At 40.2% G+C, this 17,290-nt stretch overlaps 1 long non-coding RNA gene across 1 annotated transcript in view; it reads left to right on the top strand.

Moving 5' to 3' along the window:
- Positions 1-16,524, top strand: part of LOC135362187 (uncharacterized) — a 144,818-nt gene extending 128,294 nt beyond the window's left edge. Inside the window, exons 4-5 of the long non-coding RNA XR_010406662.1 lie at positions 12,606-12,689; positions 16,442-16,524. This is a non-coding gene — a long non-coding RNA (uncharacterized LOC135362187). The remainder of the gene's footprint in view (positions 1-12,605; positions 12,690-16,441) is intronic.
- Positions 16,525-17,290: the final 766 nt, after the last annotated feature.

Here is a 17,290-nt window from a genome sequence, read left to right on the forward strand (position 1 = left end):
GATTGTTTGTTCCAGCACTTTGAAAAATGTCATTGGACTTTTGATCGGGATGGCATTGAAGGTATAGATTACTCTGGGTAGCATAGACATTTTAACAATGTTTATTCTTCTGATCCATGAGCATGGAATGTTTTTCCATCTTTTTGTGTCTTCAATTTCTTTCATGAGTGTTCTGTAGTTCCTAGAGTATAGATCTTTTACCTCTTTGGTTAGGTTTATTCTGAGGTATCTTGTGGTTTTTGGTGCTATTGTAAATGGAATCGTTTCTCTAATTTTTCTTTGTACACTTGCATTGTTAGTGTATAAGAAAGCAACTGATTTCTGTGCATTGATTTTGTATCCTGCTACATTACTGAATTGCTGTATGAGTTCTAGTAATTTGGGGGTGGAGTCTTTTGGGTTTTCCACATAAAGTATCCTGTCATCTGCGAGAAGAGAGAGTTTGACTTCTTCTTTGCCAATTTGAATACCTTTTATATCTTTTTGTTGTCTGATTGCTGTTGCTAGGACTTCTAGTACTATGTTGAACAATAGTGGTGAGAGTGGGCATCCTTGATGTGTTCCTGATCTTGAGGGAAAGGCTCTCAGCTTTTCCCCATTGAGGATGATATTCACTGTTAGTTTTTCATAGATGGATTTTATTAACTTGAGGAATGAATGTTCCCTCTATCCCTATACTCTGAAGAGTTTTAATCAGGAAAGGATGTTGTATTTTGTCAAATGCTTTTTATGCATCAATTGAGAGGACCATATGGTTCTTCTCTCTCCTCTTATTAATGTGTTCTATCTGTGTCTTCCAAATATTAAGACAAGGGTCACTCATTTTGCAAAATTAATGGCTGATATAAATTCAGAATAAAAAAAAGCATAAGGAAAATATTTCTTCACCCAGTGTATGGCCAACCTGTGGAATTTCCTACCCTGGGAGCTCATAGATTTAGTCAATGGATGAATTAGAAAGGGCTAGATAATTTTATGACCAGTCATAATACTGCAGTTATGAATATTAAGATAAAGGTAATAGAATCTCATGCCTCAGGGCACAAACAGATCATTGTGGAAGCTTTGCAGTTCTTTATTTCTTTATGATGCTCTGGGCAAGTGGCTCAATTCATACTGAAGTTTTACCTTCTTTTGAAAGTATCGACTACTGCTGTGAACAGGATACCACATTTAGGTCACACAGTGTTTTGTTTTGTTTTGGCAATGAAAATCACAAGTGTCTGCTAATACAATACCAAAGAACAATGTAATGACAAAAGAATCAATTCTTCCCTTCAGTGAATACTTATTGAGGGCCCACCATGAGCCTGTCAGTTTTTGGGGTGTTTGGGATACAACAATGAGAAACATAGAAAAAAGTCCCTGTGTTTATGAAATTTACATTCTAGTGGGAGAGAGGTTATAAGCCAAACAAGTAAGTTATACAGTACATGAGAGGTTTTTAAGTACGAAGAAGAATAAAGCAGGGAAGGGAAATAGGAAACAGTTTACAATTCCAAAAGGGTGGTCAGGGAAGGCATCACCGGAGGGTGACATTTGAAACATGGAAATACACAAGGGAAGAGTGTTCCAGACAGACAGAAGAGCGATTAGAAAGGTCCTGAGACCTGTTGAAAGTAATCTATTAATTACATATATTCTTGATTAATGAGAAGACTTAGGGGGATAAGATAATCTGATTAATTTTTGTTGTTGTTTAAAATGCTACATCCTGGGGTGCCTGGGTGGCTTAGTCGTTAAGCATCTACCTTCGGCTCAGGTCATGATCCCAGGGTCCTGGGATTGAGCCCTGCATCGGGCTCCCTGCTCGGCAGGAAGCCTGCTTCTCCCTCTCCCACTCCCCCTGCTTGTGTTCCCTCTCTCTCTCTCTCTCTCTCTGTCAAATAAATAAATAAAATCTTAAAAAAAAATAAAATGCTACAATCCTTTTTATCTGTCTCCTTGGTGAAAAATTTTCTAAAAATATGAGATAATTTTCCTGCCTTAGTATTATAGAACAATGCTCACAGTTTCACGATCTACACACCTAAACTGGGGAGGAAAATTCCAGTTGCGCACTACAGTGGCATGTAAGACTATTGATGTATGAACTGAATATGTGTAGATTCCTTGGTGGACTCTGGCTTTTATTTTAAAAATCAAATTCTGGATGTGTCAGTGATATTGTCTTTTGTTTTCCTCTCCATTATATGCCTTTTGTTTTACTCTTTCCATTTTCTTTTAGAAACTTTTCTGTAAAATCTTCCTCTGTGTTACAGGCTCCTTTATCTTTTCTGCTCTTGCTATAATCCCAAAGAACAGACTTTTTCAAGAAGAACCCCTTTTATCCATGGAATTTTTCTGGCTAAAAACCATACCTGAACTTAGTGGATTACACAGCATCTATTATTTCTCATGGTTGTGTGGGGGTTGGGAGCTCTTCTGGTCTGGACTGGCTTGGCCAAACTAGATGTGGTCTGGGAGAGCTTCCCTCACAGAATGGGAGGTGGCCTGCGTCAGCTGGCATGACAGCCGGGTACCTCTCATCACCCAGCAGGCTGGCCCAGGCTCACCCACATGGCGGCAGAAAGACTCCAAGCAGCAACAGAGGGCAAGCTCCAATGTGCTAGCACTTTCTAAGCCTCTATTCATGTCATGCTGGCAGTGTGCTATCAGCTCAAGCAAAATCATATGATCAAGTTCAGATCTGAGGGGTAGAAAAATAGAGTCTGGCTCTTGATGGGCTGAGTTGTAAAGTCATATGGGAAGAGGGCTTGCGTTCAGGAATGGGAGAAATATGTGGCTCTTTTTTACAGTTTACCAGTCTGCCTTCTGGCCACAAATCATTCACATTTCTCCTACTTGTAAAATCTTATTCATGTCACAGGACTCTTCCCCCCGGTAAGTTTATCCTAAGGTATCAGGATTGAAGTTCAGGATCTTATGATATGCAACTGGTCCAGATATGGATGAGGCTCTCTGGATGTGGCTTCCTCAGGTACGGCTTCTCTTAAAGTTATCTGACCTCACACCCAGTGTAAAATAGGGACCAGGTAACCCAATCAACACTCCCAGGTGAAGTTCTACCTTCTTCACTTCTTGTATCCTTCATCATATGGCCAAGGACACTGGGCCTGAACTTGTGCTCTTGTACTTGGGCCAGATTAACATGATTTGCTGCTTCTTTCACATGGCCCTTTGAAGTGTACAACAGATGTGACTTAGAACAATTAGGGAACTATCATTCCAGGAAGAACTGTGATATTTCTGTTTATAGTTAATAAATACTAATTTCAGAGAGCCTGTTATTCTCCCCCAGGAACTACTATAACACAAATCCCTTTCTATTCAACATAAAAAATGAAGTAGGACACTCTGAGGAGGATTTGGGATCAAAACATATAGCATGTATAGATTAGACCAGGGAAGAAAAAAACTGCAGTTCGAATTAGTGAAACTGGCACAATTTTCATCCAGGCTTATTGTTCTGATAATCAAGAATTCAAGGGTTACTAATTAAAATGGGTAACCTCACATAGTTTCTAATGTGCAAAGTTACTAACTTCCTAAGATCCAAGAAAGAATATAACTGCTATTTTGGGTGGGCTACTTTGTTGTGGTTCTAGCTTCAATCACCAGGGAATGAAGCTCTCACCCCTGGACCCTGTATGTATATACAAAAGGTCTTAAGGAGTAATCATCAGAGGGGTGCCTGGCTGGCTCAGTTGGTGGAGCATGCAACTCTTGACCTTGGATTCGTGAGTTCGAGCCCCATGTTGGGGGTAGAGATGACTTTAAAAGAAAAAAAAAAAAAGAAGTAATACTCAGAATAATAAACTTTTGCTAACACTTGAAAAAAAATTGTCCAAAGCAATCTGACGTTTGGCCAGGCACATGTTGCTAGGTTCCCTCTACTCAAGAAGCAGGTAGCGTTTCTTGATTAGGGCCAGTTGTTTTTCCTAAAATCGACTCTCTGGCTTCTTGTCTTTCCAGGCTCTTCGCCAAGGAAGGGGGTTTATTGCCTGCTGGGCTCTTTCCTCTCCTTCTGAGACACCCTTCCACTTCAATAAAGAATAGCTCATGTTTCTAGTTGGGTTGCTTTCTCAGCTTGCTTCTTGCATGTAGAAAATTGGGGGTCCAGAGAAGTCTTTTTATTTCCAATCCTTTCTGTTTTAGTCCAAGCTGGCCAGAATTCAGTTAGTGCAATTCTCTTAAAAACTTGTGGGGTTCCTAGGAGTCTACAGGCACATCACCCAACTCTTTCTGAGAGGGCTACTTTCAGCTTCAGGCTGCATGGCAGGCTGCTGGGATACAGCATCCTGAAGATTCTAGGTACTACCCTACACCATTCAGTGGTTTAAGAGGGGTCTTTCAGCCACACCCTTGATTTGGATCTTTACCCTGACATCAGTTCTTACTCTGAGAATCTTTTTTTTTTTTTAAGGATTTTATTTTATTTATTTGACAGAGAGAGAGACAGCTAGAGAGGGAATACAAGCAGGGGGAGTGGGAGAGGGAGAAGCAGGCTCCTGGCCAAGCAGGGAGCCCGATGCGGGGCTCGATCCCAGGACCCTGGGATCATGACCTGAGCCGAAGGTAGACGCTTAACGACTAGCCACCCAGGCACCCCAATTACTCTGAGAATCTTTAATGGCTAGAGAGACCAGAGATATGAAATAGTTTTATTTTCTGAGCTCTCAACCCCTGGCTCCTTTATAATGCCTATAGAATTCTGCAGGAAAGCTACAGTTCCCTCTTTAGCTCATCTCTCTGTTTTGTACCTTATCTTATGCAATTAAAAAATCAAAATAAAACCACTCCTTTAACATTTTGCCAGGGACGCTCCTTAGCCAAATCTACAGATGCATTAGGTAAATTTTCTGTCTTCCAAATTATCACAGACATGAGCTTTGGGATTGTTTCACTATTTCACTACTATATGCATCCGTTGTCTGGCCTCTGCCAACAGTGTATGCACCATTTTCCCAATTTTGGCTACCATTTATTTTTGCCACCTTTCTAGCCTCTGTCTCCCACCTGGTCCCAAAGAGAGTGCTGCCTATTCTAAGTTGCTGTCCCAGCAGCACTCCAGTTCTCCAGTTCTCAGACCACTTTCTGTATCAGCTCTGGCTGCACAACGCACTGTCCAAAAGCTTTGGATTAAAACAACAGTAGCTGTGTTTCTTACAGTTTTGTGGGTTGGCTGAGTGTTTTCTCTCATCGAAACTGGCTCAGCTGGGGCTGGAAAGCTCTACCTATGTCTGGTGGTGGCTCTGTGTCTGCTCGAGTGAGAGCCACATGCCTGTCAGCATCAGGAGGATTGCCCAGGCTCATCCACATGATACAAAGTCATAGTGCATATGGGGCGCACATACAGGAATGGGAGGCATTTGTGGGCCCCTTTTGCAATCTATCACATTCCTTCTCCTTTCACTTCAATTTCTCTCATCTTTACTCTAGTACTGAGAGGACTTGGCTTTGTTAGCAGCTTGATTGTTTGCCTTACCAATCATTGGCTTTCTTACTGCTCCCTGATCAAGACTGAGTGAAGATTTATTAAAACTATGCATTTGGCATCACAGTTGTTCAATACTTCACGGAACTACGTTGCTTTGCATCTTCTTGGCAAGTTTAACTCTTCCCAATTTCTATTTAAGAATTCCATACTCAAAAATGTTCAGTTATTCCTATTTGAGATGTAGTTGATTAAAACTGTCAGACTTTGAGGGGCATGGTTTAGCACTGATGAGCTTTTATATGCCATTCTTTATCATTAGGGAACTAACCTTTTCCATGAAACTTACCTTGCCCTTAAGTAGATAGATACTGACAATTATGAATTTGTTTGAAGAATTGACTATTATAGTGGTGGTTTGTAAGAAACTTATTTTTCTTCAATATTCTGTTTTCTCTACATCAGGATTAGTAGTTATAAAGAAGGAGGGAATTTGAGAGAGGTCAGATTTGGCAATGGGAAATGGAATTATGTTTTGAGGAAAGCATCTACTTAAGCCTTCTGCATTCTTAAATCCATCAAAGGAGTCATTTATTTCTCTCATAAATCTGTAATGATGGCACAGTTGCACATAATGGTTTGTAATTTCCTTTGGTCAGCAAAGAGAAAAATGAAAGAAGTAAACAAGCACATGAACCTAGTAATGTCCACCCAATATTTCTTAATAGCCCCTGAGATGGCGAACCTAAATGATCTTGCTTGCTGAAAACTGTGGCAATATTTGAGAGGATGAGTTTCCAGTCGTAAAAGGAACACAAATAATGAGATGATTTCTTCTGCCCTGCATAACCTGAAATGTTAGCTGCATTTCCTCGCAACTGGTGAGCCTTCTGCAATAGGATGCTTAGTGCATTCCTATTATTAGTCTATTTCCTAGTCTCATTGTATAAAAAGCTTATTAACATGTTAAACTAAAAGCTTAAGCCTAAATTTTGACTTTGTTTCACTGAACTCTTAAATTCATGTCTTGTCTTTTCAAGATAATTTTTCTATCCTCCTCCCTCAAGACTGAAGAGTTTGTGTTAGAATAAATAAATAAACTTTACTTAACAGAGTCTGTTTTGGGGGCGCCTGGGTGGCTCAGTCAGTTCAGTGTCTCCCTTTAGCTCAGGTCATGATCTCAGGGTCTTGGGATGGAGCCCCACGTGGGGCTCCCTGCTCAGTGGAGAGTCTGCTTCTTCTCCCTCTGCCCCTCCCCGTCACTCATGCTCTCTCTCTCTCTCTCAAATAAATAAATAAACTCTTTTAAAAAAGTATCTGTTTTAGGCCAAGACACATTTTTATATTCATGTCATTAAGATTAATACATAAAAATATCAACTACCTGAAGGAATTATTTTGTGAAGTGGTTACTGGGGCAACTGTATGATAAAAACATTATCATCAGAAGGGTAAATGCTACTCATTTTCCATGAACAGTTTATAGCCAGTAAGAGATTTTTTAGACCTCATGTCAGGTCCATCAATACTACCATCATTATCTGAATGTCTGATACCTCTGCTCTGGAATATTTAAATTGCCTCCTAACCAATCTTTCTTCTGCACTCTTTAACCACCAGCAAATCATTTCATTCATTGCTATCAGAGTAATTTGCCTTAAGCTGTCACTCCCTAGTTTAGAAACGTTAATGATTTCCTCATGGAATAAAGCCCAAATTCCTTACTTGGCATTCAAGGCTGTCTATTAGCTGGTAGCACATCTATTTTCCACCTTCATCTTAATACAATAATCTTAGGAAAGGGGTTAACTTTCCTTAACTTTAAGAAGAAGCACTTTATATAAGGAAGAAAATGTCTCTTATTTTACATAGAGACATCAGGTTTTTATTTTTATTTTTTTAAAGATTTTATTTACTTATTTGACAGAGAGACACAGCCAGAGAGGGAACACAAGCAGGGGGAGTGGGAGAGGGAGAAGCAGGCTTCCTGTGGAGCCATCCTAGGACCCTGGGATTATGACCAGAGCCAAAGGCAGATGCTTAACAACTGAGTCACCCAGGTGCTCCAGAGACATCAGGTTTTTTTTGTTTTGTTTTGTTTTGTTTTGTTTTTAAAGATTTTATTTATTTCTTTGAGAGAGAGAGAATGAGAGACAGAGAGCATGAGAGGGAGGAGAGTCAGAGGGAGAAGCAGACTCCCTGCCGAGCAGGGAGCCCGATGAGGGACTCGATCCTGGGACTCCAGGATCATGACCTGAGCCAAAGGCAGTCGCTTAACCAACTGAGCCACTCAGGCGCCCTGAGACATCAGGTTTTTAATGGGTCTGAGGATTCTGTATCATTTTAATCTGGAAAGCCAAGCACTGCTCCAGGCCTACTCTGCAATTTAGATTCAACAAATATTTATTAGGAGTCCTGTATGTGCCAGAAATTTGCACATAACATTAACTTGTGATCATCAAGACAATCTTGTTGGGTATTACCAGAGCCCCGTGTCCAGACAAGGAAGTTGAGCTCAGAAAAGGTGAAAAACGATACCCAAAGCTTCCTGACTGATCGGAGTGGAACTGGAATTTGAATAGCAGTCTCCTGAATCCATAGCCTGTGTTCTTTCCCCTTTACTGCAGCTCTAGCAGAAAAGATCATCAGAGTGCTGTTTTGGTCCATCCTGGAGCCTTCCTCTAGTTTAGTTAAGTGACCTCTCCACCAGGATGACTTTGGGAGGTGACGGCACAATAAATGAACTTTGTAGAATTACAGGGTTCTAGAGACTTACTCTCATATATGCTGGGCTCTGAACTGGTCTTTCTCATTGGGTCAGAAGTACATGGTGCGTGATGGCAAACAGGTGTTTTCTTCTTGAAACAGTGTTTTCTTCTTGGTGTTTAAAGTATGATGTGATGATGAAGATCACTTGCAGTAGTACTGAACATGAAGCACTTGACAAGGTCAGAGTTCACAGCCTTTAGTGCATTCAGTGGTGTTGCCAAAGATGCCAAAAGCAGGAACGAATCACAGGCCATGTATTCAAAGATATTTCCTGGTGTTTTGGCTTAGTTTAAGTTAAGGGTTTCTAACACATTTGAAAGATTTTATTATGTTTTGGCTCCACAGGAATAGTTGAAATAGTCCTTGAAGGCTTGAGTTAATTGGAAGAGATCCTTCTTCTTGCTATCTCTTTGTCGCATCTTAGAGGATAAATGTTTTGTGAAGAGCTCTGCAAAAATAGAGAATGCTAATCATAGAAATATTGCTTACAAGAAACATAGGCACCTTAGATTCATTGCAAAAATATTTAACTTGTTGAAGCCAAATTTCACATATATTTATTTTTAGAATTCTAGACTATGGTTGGATTTGAAATCTGTATTTCCAAGCCAAAAAAATTATTTTGATAGGAAACTCTTTTTTAATCCATATATCCCCCAAAATGTTTCTCCTATATATTTTTGTATATACCTCTTTCAAGAACTGCAAAGGGTCTGACATTTTATTCTACTTGCAAGCCAACAAATTAGCCTGCCACAGTTTCATGGGTGCGGGCAGAAGACATGATACTCCTAGGTTAGAAACCAAGGACAGTTTATTACTCACAACACTAGCAGTAGCCAGAGTATCAGCATTTGTGCCAGGACCCTGAGCCTCAACTCCTGCTGGGCAGTGTGAAGAGGATCAGGTGACATCTACACATGCAGTGAGGATTATTACCGGTGAGGAACCTTGAGAGAGCGAACCCAAGTTGTTCATAATGGGCAGTAAGCATGTCCGCCTTTTCCTCCAGAGGGAAACACTATCTCTATCTTCCAGGGCTGAAAGCAAGCCTGCCCTTTGCTTCAATGCAAGACATTATCAGATTCTCCCATGGCTGTTTGCTACACATACATCCTAGAAAGGATAGTTCGGAACAAAGGCAAGTCAGTGCTTCTGCTTATAAGATGTGCACAAATGTGAGAAACTCATGGAGAATTTTCTCTCAACACTCAATTTCTGGGGGCTCCTGGCTGGCTCAGTTGGTGGAGCTTGCGACTCTTGGTCTTGGTTGTAAGTTCGAGCCCCATGTTGGGAGTAGAGATTACTTTAAAAAAATCTTTAAAGGGACACCTGTGTGGCTCAGTCATTAAGCATCTACCTTTGGCTCAGGTCATGATCCCAGCCTCCTGGGGTCGAGTCCCACATCAAGTCTCCCTCTGCCTGCCGCTCCCCCTGCTTGTGCTCTCTCTCTCTCTGACAAATAAATAAAATCTTAAAAAAAAATATTTAAAAACAAAACAAAACACTCAATTTCTGGAGTCCGAAGAAACTTTAGGACATGCTACCAGCTTGATACATTGGGTAGTAATAAAAGTTGTGCCCTATAACTTGAGTAGTCCTGTCCCTCAAATCAACTATATATCATTGGTAATTTTACCATTATAATTTCAATCCTTTGACTCAAGCTTTAGGTCTACAAATGAGCCCTTTATCTAATTACAAATACTGCTGTAAGTAGTTCCCTCCACACTTTAGTAAATAGAGGCTGGGTTTTATAAGGGAAGAATATTCCTGACACTTGAATTAAAGAAATGTGATCTTGGGGCACTTGGCTGGCTCAGTCAGTGGAGCATGCACCTCTTGGTCTCAGATTTGTGAGTTCAAGCCCCACAGTGAGTGTAGAGATTAACTAAAAATAAAATCTTAAAAAAAGAGAGAGATGTGATCTTGAGGCTTGGTTTGGCACTGAGTGCATTGGCCCTCAGTTTCTCTGTTAAATATTAAAAACTAGAAAACCATGGAGAAATGCTTTAAAAATTCTGAGAGAAAATGCTTAACAAACAAAAATTCTATACCTATCTAAACATGAGGGTAAATGTGTTTTCAGATATGTGAGGTCTCAACAGAGTTACTGCCCCTGCCTCCTTTTTCAGAAAAATATGGAAGGATATGCTCCATGAAACTGAACAAGTAAAATAAGGAAGAAGAAGGCATGAAATAAAAAAAGATAAGGGATCTAACACAGGATGGAGGCAAAGGGAATTTCCAAAATAATGCAGAAGGAAGCCCCACAGTGGTAGGTATCAAGAAACCTAGAAAACAATTCATCCAGATTGTAATGGAAGAACAGAGGAGTTGTTAGAGAAGTCTCCAGGAAACAAATTAAACTGAAGGATTATATGAGGTGTTGAACCACATTGAGAGGAGTTTTCAGTTCTTTTTTTTTTTTTTTAAGATTTTTTTATTTATTTGACAGAGAGAGACACAGTGAGAGAGGGAACACAAGGAGGAGTGGGAGAGGGAGAAGCAGGCTTCCCACGGAGCAGGGAGCCCGATGTAGGGCTCAATCCCAGGACCCTGGGATCATGACCCGAGCCGAAGGCAGATGCTTAACGAACGACTGAGCCACACAGGCGCCCCGAGGAGTTTTCAGTTCTAATGGAGAGTTTGAGAATGAGTTGATGATAGGTATATAGAAAATCAGGCAACAACAACAACAAAAAAAATAGAGGAAAATATAAACTTTTAGGAAATGAAAAGTTGTACAAAAAATATAATATATTGCATGACTGAGCTGTAAACAATATTAATAGATTAATAATAATGTAATCTTCAATTATGGGTTTAGCTTAAAAGTATGCTGTAATTAACACTGGGAAGATGGAGAATGGGAAATATGTGTATGTTTTTGGGTGTGTGTGGGGATGTGTTAAAAGAGGTAATTCCTCATCTCCCATAGAAGGAAGCAAATAATGTTTAAAATACAAAAATTAAGAAATAACAGTATAAGCACATTATTTGTCAAATGGGTGTAAACACTGAAAGACACAGTTAAAAGAACTGAAAGCGGTTACCACAGGGAAACAGGAATAGGGGCTGGGAAAGCGTGCGCAAGAGGACTGCTTTTTGTCAAGTTTTAGTTTTTAAATGAAGTGCATGTATTGCTTTGATCAAAATTAAAATTAACAATGTAATGTATTCACTGGCCCATTGCCAGTGAAATGTTTAGCAGAGATTAGTTGCAATTAGAAATGGGATGGAGCCTCGTGGAATAAAGGGGGCACATACCACAAGCAGAAGGTGATGCTATTAGGAGAGCTGAGAATTATATTTCTGCCTCTTTTACATTTTTTTTCTAGGGCCAACCTGGGCAACATCTTTGATCTTACATCATAAACTATGTTAGGACATTAATCACATTTGAAAACTCTACTAACTTGTGCAGGACACCAAAGTCTATATGGCAAGTCAGTATTGCAGCTCAGTAAATGCTATCATCTCAGCTTGATTAAGTTAATGCATCTTTGCTGAATGCCTCATGCAGTATCCATGGGTCCTCTGACTCCCTGGAGGAATATTGCTGCATTGCTTATTGCATACATGTACGGGGGAGAGCAGGTGATGAACCCATTCTTAGGTTTCTGTAGGTCTAGAATCTAAACTAGCAGTCTCCTAGGTAAAGATGACTTCTGATTCAACTTTCTGAGCTGCATCTGGCAATTGTTATTGCTCAATAAACATTATGCTAGTAATGCTTGGAGGGCTGGGACGCTTGCAGTTTAGACAAAACTGTTGCCAACTGTGTGGAAATTAACTCGAACTGCTCTCATATTTCTAGCTGCCTCTCAAATGTTGAACCTCTCCTGGGCTGCTTATCATGTGCTACCTGCATGGCTTCACTTCTCAGGACAGTTCAGCTAATATGGGTTTCGGAACTCTGTGAGAGCCACAGCTTCTGCTTTATGGATTATGTGCGGTTTTGGGTGAAAACTGTCTAATAAGGTGGAGAGGTGGATGGTAGGAAAGGAGTGGTATAAGAAAACTACAGTAGAGTTGTCAATGGTGCGCCTGGGTGGCTCAGTCGGTTAAGCGTCTGCCTTCAGCTCAGCTCATGATCCCGGGGTCCTGGGATCGAGCCCCACGTCGGGCTCCCTGCTCCGTGGAGAGCCTCCTTCTCCCTCTCCCTCTGCCTGCCACTCTGCCTACTTGTGCTCTCTCTCTCTGTCAAATAAATAAAGTCTTTAAAAAAAAATTATTTTCTCAAGAAAAGATTTCTTAAATCAATGATTCTACGAAAGCCAAAGCTTTGTGTAGCTTCAGAGGCAATAACATATGAATAATTTGATTTTTAAGTGGCTTCCTATGTGCCATGTTTGGAAGTCATAAATATGTAATGAATTATATTTTATACTTTCAGCACAAGAATCCATTAGCAACATGATGTCGGATATTTTCTATAATCTCTGTCTCCTCACACCTTGGTGGGATCTTCGTAATTAAGGTAAGATCTTAGGATCATAGTATCTAAGGAATGATTACTGATAATTTAGGAGAAGGAATATCTCTTCACATTTGTGTTTATTTAACTTTGCATTTGCTAGAATTACGTCCTATGCATATTTAAAGGATTTGTTACTGGCTTATCTATAAGGCATGCTTCAAGAGCTGTTATTGAAATTCATATAATGCTAAATTTAGTTGAATGCTAAATTCATTGAAATGAATTTAGAACAAGATCACCCTTTTGGATGGCAGTGCTTTTGGGCGCCTGGGTGGCTCAGTCTGTTAAGAGTCTGCCTTCGGCTCAGGTCATGATCCCAGGGTTCTGGGATTGGGGCCTGCATTGGGCTCCTTGCTCAGTGGGGAGCCTGCTTCTCCCTCTCCTGCTCCCCCTGTTTGTGCTCTCTCTCTATCAAATAAATAAATAGAATCTTAAAAAAAAAAAAGATGGATGGCAGTGCTTTTATTCTTCTCACCCACAGATTCTCACTGAGATGTACCGTTGAATTCAGTGGGTATTGTACTTGCCTCAGACTGGAAGGAAGTGAAGTAACAATTCACTTAGAATTTTTTTTTTTTTAATTTTTTTTTGTAGTTTTTAATTTTATTATGTTATGTTAGTCACCATACAATACATTGTTAGTTTTTGATGTAGTGATCCATGATCCATTGTTTTCGTATAACACCCAGTGCTCCATGCAGTATGTGCCCTCCTTAATACCCATCACCGGGCTAAGCAATTCCCCTCCCCCCTCCCCTCTAAAACCCTGTTTGTTTCTCAGGTCCATAGTCTCTCATGGTTCATCTCTCCCTCCAATTCCCCCTGCCCATTTTTAAATTCCTTCTCCTAATGTCCTCCATGTTATTCCTTATGTTCCACAGATAAGTGAAACCATATGATAATTGACTTTCTCTGCCTGACTTATTTCACTTAGCATAATCTCCTCCAGTCCCATCCATGTTGATGTAAAAGTTGGGTATTCATCTTTTCTGATGGCTGAGTAATATTCCATTGTATATATGGACCACATCTTCTTTATCCATTCATCTGTTGAAGGGCATCTCGGCTCTTTCCACAGTTTGGCTACTGTGGACATTGCTGCTATGAACGTTGGGGTGCATATGGCCCTTCTTTTCACTACATCTGTGTCTTTGGGGTAAATACCCAGTGGTGCAATTGCTGGGTCATAGGGTAGCTCTATTTTTAAATTTTTGAGGCACCTCCACACTGTTTTCCAAAGTGGCTGTACCCAACTTGCATTCCCACCACCAGTGTAAGAGGGTTCCCCTTTCTCCACAACCTCTCCAACATTTGTTGTTTCTTTCCCTGTCCATTTTTGCCATTCTAACTGGTGTAAGGTGGTATCTCAGTGTGGTTTTGATTTGGATTTCCCTGATGGCTAATGATGAACATTTTTTCATGTGTCTGTTAGCCATTCGTATGTCTTCTTCAGAGAAGTGTCTGTTCTTCTTTTCTGCCCACTTTTTGACTTGATTATTTGTTTTCACTTAGAATTCTTTTTGATATTCATTATTATAGTCCCAGTTAGGGTGATTTCTGTTAACACCATCAGCTGTTGCCTTGAACTCTGAAGGTTACAGGAAGATGAGTTGGGCAGGAGTTTGGATGAGCAGGTTTAATGGAGCTGAGTGGTACCCCATTCTTAATTGAGAAGCATGTGCCTGCACCTTGAATCAGTCCTACAAGAGTAAATAGGTTTAGATAACAATCAGGTATTTTCCCACTAGCTTGCAGAACATCTTTTTCTCCCCGATATTTTTCAGGTCAATGAGAACACATCAGAGGACTTTATCTAGTCATTGTCAAATATCTTGGTTTTTTTTGTGTGTTTTTTTAAAATTTTCACTTATTTAAGCAATCTCTACACCCAACATGGGGCTCAAACTCATGACCCCCGAGATCAAGAGTCCCATGCTCTTCCGACTGAGCCAGCCAGGTGCCCCATTGTCAACTTGTTTCTTATTATTTCCCTGCTGGGCGCTGTCAGTACTACAGTTCCTGCAGGGTTGGGCATTCATTCATTCATTCATTCAACGTTTTTTTTGGTCTTCTTCCTGTGTGTCAGGCACTGTGCTTGGTGCTGGATACCGGATGCCGAAGTAAACAAGGTCTCTGCTCTCATGGAACTTCAATTATATTGCGGGAAGGCAAATCCCAAGGACAGATAATTTTGAGTAGTGATAGACTGGAAAACAACCAAAGTAAGACCTAATGGCTACATGAGAGGCTGCTCTGAGTAGGGGAGCTCAGGAATGGCAATTCTGAGGAAGCCCCATGTGAGCAGAGACCTGAATGAGAAGTAGGAGCCGGCCAGATGAGGGTCCAGGGAAACATGAAACTTAGTGTGGGGACAAGAGCGGTAGTATGTGCTCGGTTAGGAGGTACAGCATCATTGATTTAAGGAACTAGTTACTAGATAAGGGTGAGTGGAGAATTTGCAGTTAATATGGTTTTAAAAGTATAAACAACTGGACACTGGTTTTCATACCCTTAGGACAAGAAGGGAGTAGCGAGGCAAAAAACTGCTAGTTGACTTCCAAATGCCTTCTCTCCCTCTTAGTAACAGTATTTCTAAGTAGACGCACCATTTAGAAGCACCGTATCAGCACGGCATGGCTTATACCTGGACTGTCATATGAGAGGAAAATAAACTGCAATCTTACTTAATTTGCCACCAAGTTGGATCTTGTGATGCAGCTGACTCTATATGCTGCCTATAGCATGGGTTAAAACAATACATGGGCTAGCAACAAGATTGAAAGGAAAGAAAGACCACCTGTAATCCCACTTTTCTAATACAACTATCTTCAAATTTTTTTTTTTTTTTTTAAGATTTTATTTATTTATTTGCCAGAGAGGGAGAGAGCACAAGCAGGGGGAGTGGCAGGCAGAGGGAGAAGCAGGCTCTCCACGGAGCAGGGAGCCCGACGCGGGGCTCGATCCCAGGACCCCAGGATCATGACCTGAGCCAAAGGCAGACGCTTAACCGACGGAGCCACCCAGGCGTCCCTATCTTCAGATTTCTATGTTATCTTCTGTGCCTCATCCTCATGCATGTTTTTTATGTAATTGTTAATGTGTTTACATACCATTTGGCATCGTGCTTCTTAAAGATTTTTAATCATGTTACATATTCTTTTTTTCTTTTTAAGATTTTATTTATTTATTTTAGAGGGGGCTGGTGAGGAGCAGAGGGTGAAAGAATCTCAGGTGGACTCTGTGCCAAAAGCAGAGCCCCACACAGGGCTCGATCTCATGACCAGATCATGACTTGAGCCAAAACCAGGAGTTGGACGCTTAACCTACTGAGCCACCCAGGAGCCCCTGTTACATATTCTATGTTTTAATATAGTTGTCAGTTATTTTTAGCAGCTTTATATCATTATAAAGTGTTGCTGTACTATAACTTATGAATATATTCAAGGAGCAAATTTTTAAAAATTAGGTTTACTGGGGTGCCTGGCTGGTTCAGTTGGCAGAGCATGGGACTCTTGATCTCAGGGTTGTGAGTTCAAGCCCCATGTTGGGTGTGGAGCCTACTGAAAAATTAAAAAAAAAAAAAGGTTTATTGGTGATCTGGTTGTTGATTTTTTGTTGTTGATTTTCTAATCTGGTTGGGTCTATGAGTGTCTCCTAAATGCTCAGCATGAGTCTGAAATATATACTTGGTAGGAGTTGAGTATAACAGGTCATCGATTAATGTTAGCTGGCATCATTATTTTTGTTATTAGGATTGGACTCCATTGTCTATCCCTAGAGATGGGAAAGTAGAGAACAAGACCTGGTTTGAAATGGCAGCTGGGGCATGCTGGAGGACAATGATGCAGAAAACCTTAAATGAGCTGTAACAAATCAATCCTCATGTACCATTTGTAAGACATCTAGTTGTTAGATACAAGATTTGTGAGTTGTGCTTATTCTTCAGATATTCTGGGCTGGAATGCCGACTCAGCCTCTTCTTCATCTTTAACCATGTCTTCTTTCCCTTTACTCTGACTGCTTTACCCCATTTTGTATGGTTTCAGGGTCACTTGTGACTTTAATGTTTTGGATGTCCTAATAGAAGTGAATCATAAAGAAGAGCATTCCACAAATTGACTTTGAAATCTCTAATTTAGTATTGTTATAGCTAAAGGTCTAATATGGCATTGAGTGGAGATGGTAGGGTTCTCATTTGAGTGAACTTCTACTAAAAAGTATATTTTAGAATTTTAAAATTCGTTTTTATTAAAGTTGCGTTTTAATTAAAATTGCATATAGGTAATATAATCATATTACTTCAAAGACCATAAAGTATAAAAAGTATACAGCGATATGTCTCCCCCAACATCCTCATCTGCCCAGTCCCCCACTCCCCTCGAAATTAACCACTTATTCATAACTTCTTCCTTTCAGAGTTTCCTGATGTACATATAAGCAAATATAAATATAGGTTCTATTTTCCCTCTTTTTTCACATTCTTCTATATCTTAAGAAGTATGTTTTGAAGAAATGGATTTTCAGTATATTTTCAACACATAAAATTTGATAGTAGTTCCTGGTAATATTATAGGTGTGATTAAATTTCAAGGGCATATTCA

This window comes from Mirounga angustirostris, unplaced genomic scaffold (genome assembly GCF_029215605.1).
Source record: "Mirounga angustirostris isolate CCGP_5_RB_7025 unplaced genomic scaffold, mMirAng1.0.hap1 SCAF_12, whole genome shotgun sequence".
In the NCBI taxonomy this organism is placed as follows: domain Eukaryota; kingdom Metazoa; phylum Chordata; class Mammalia; order Carnivora; family Phocidae; genus Mirounga; species Mirounga angustirostris.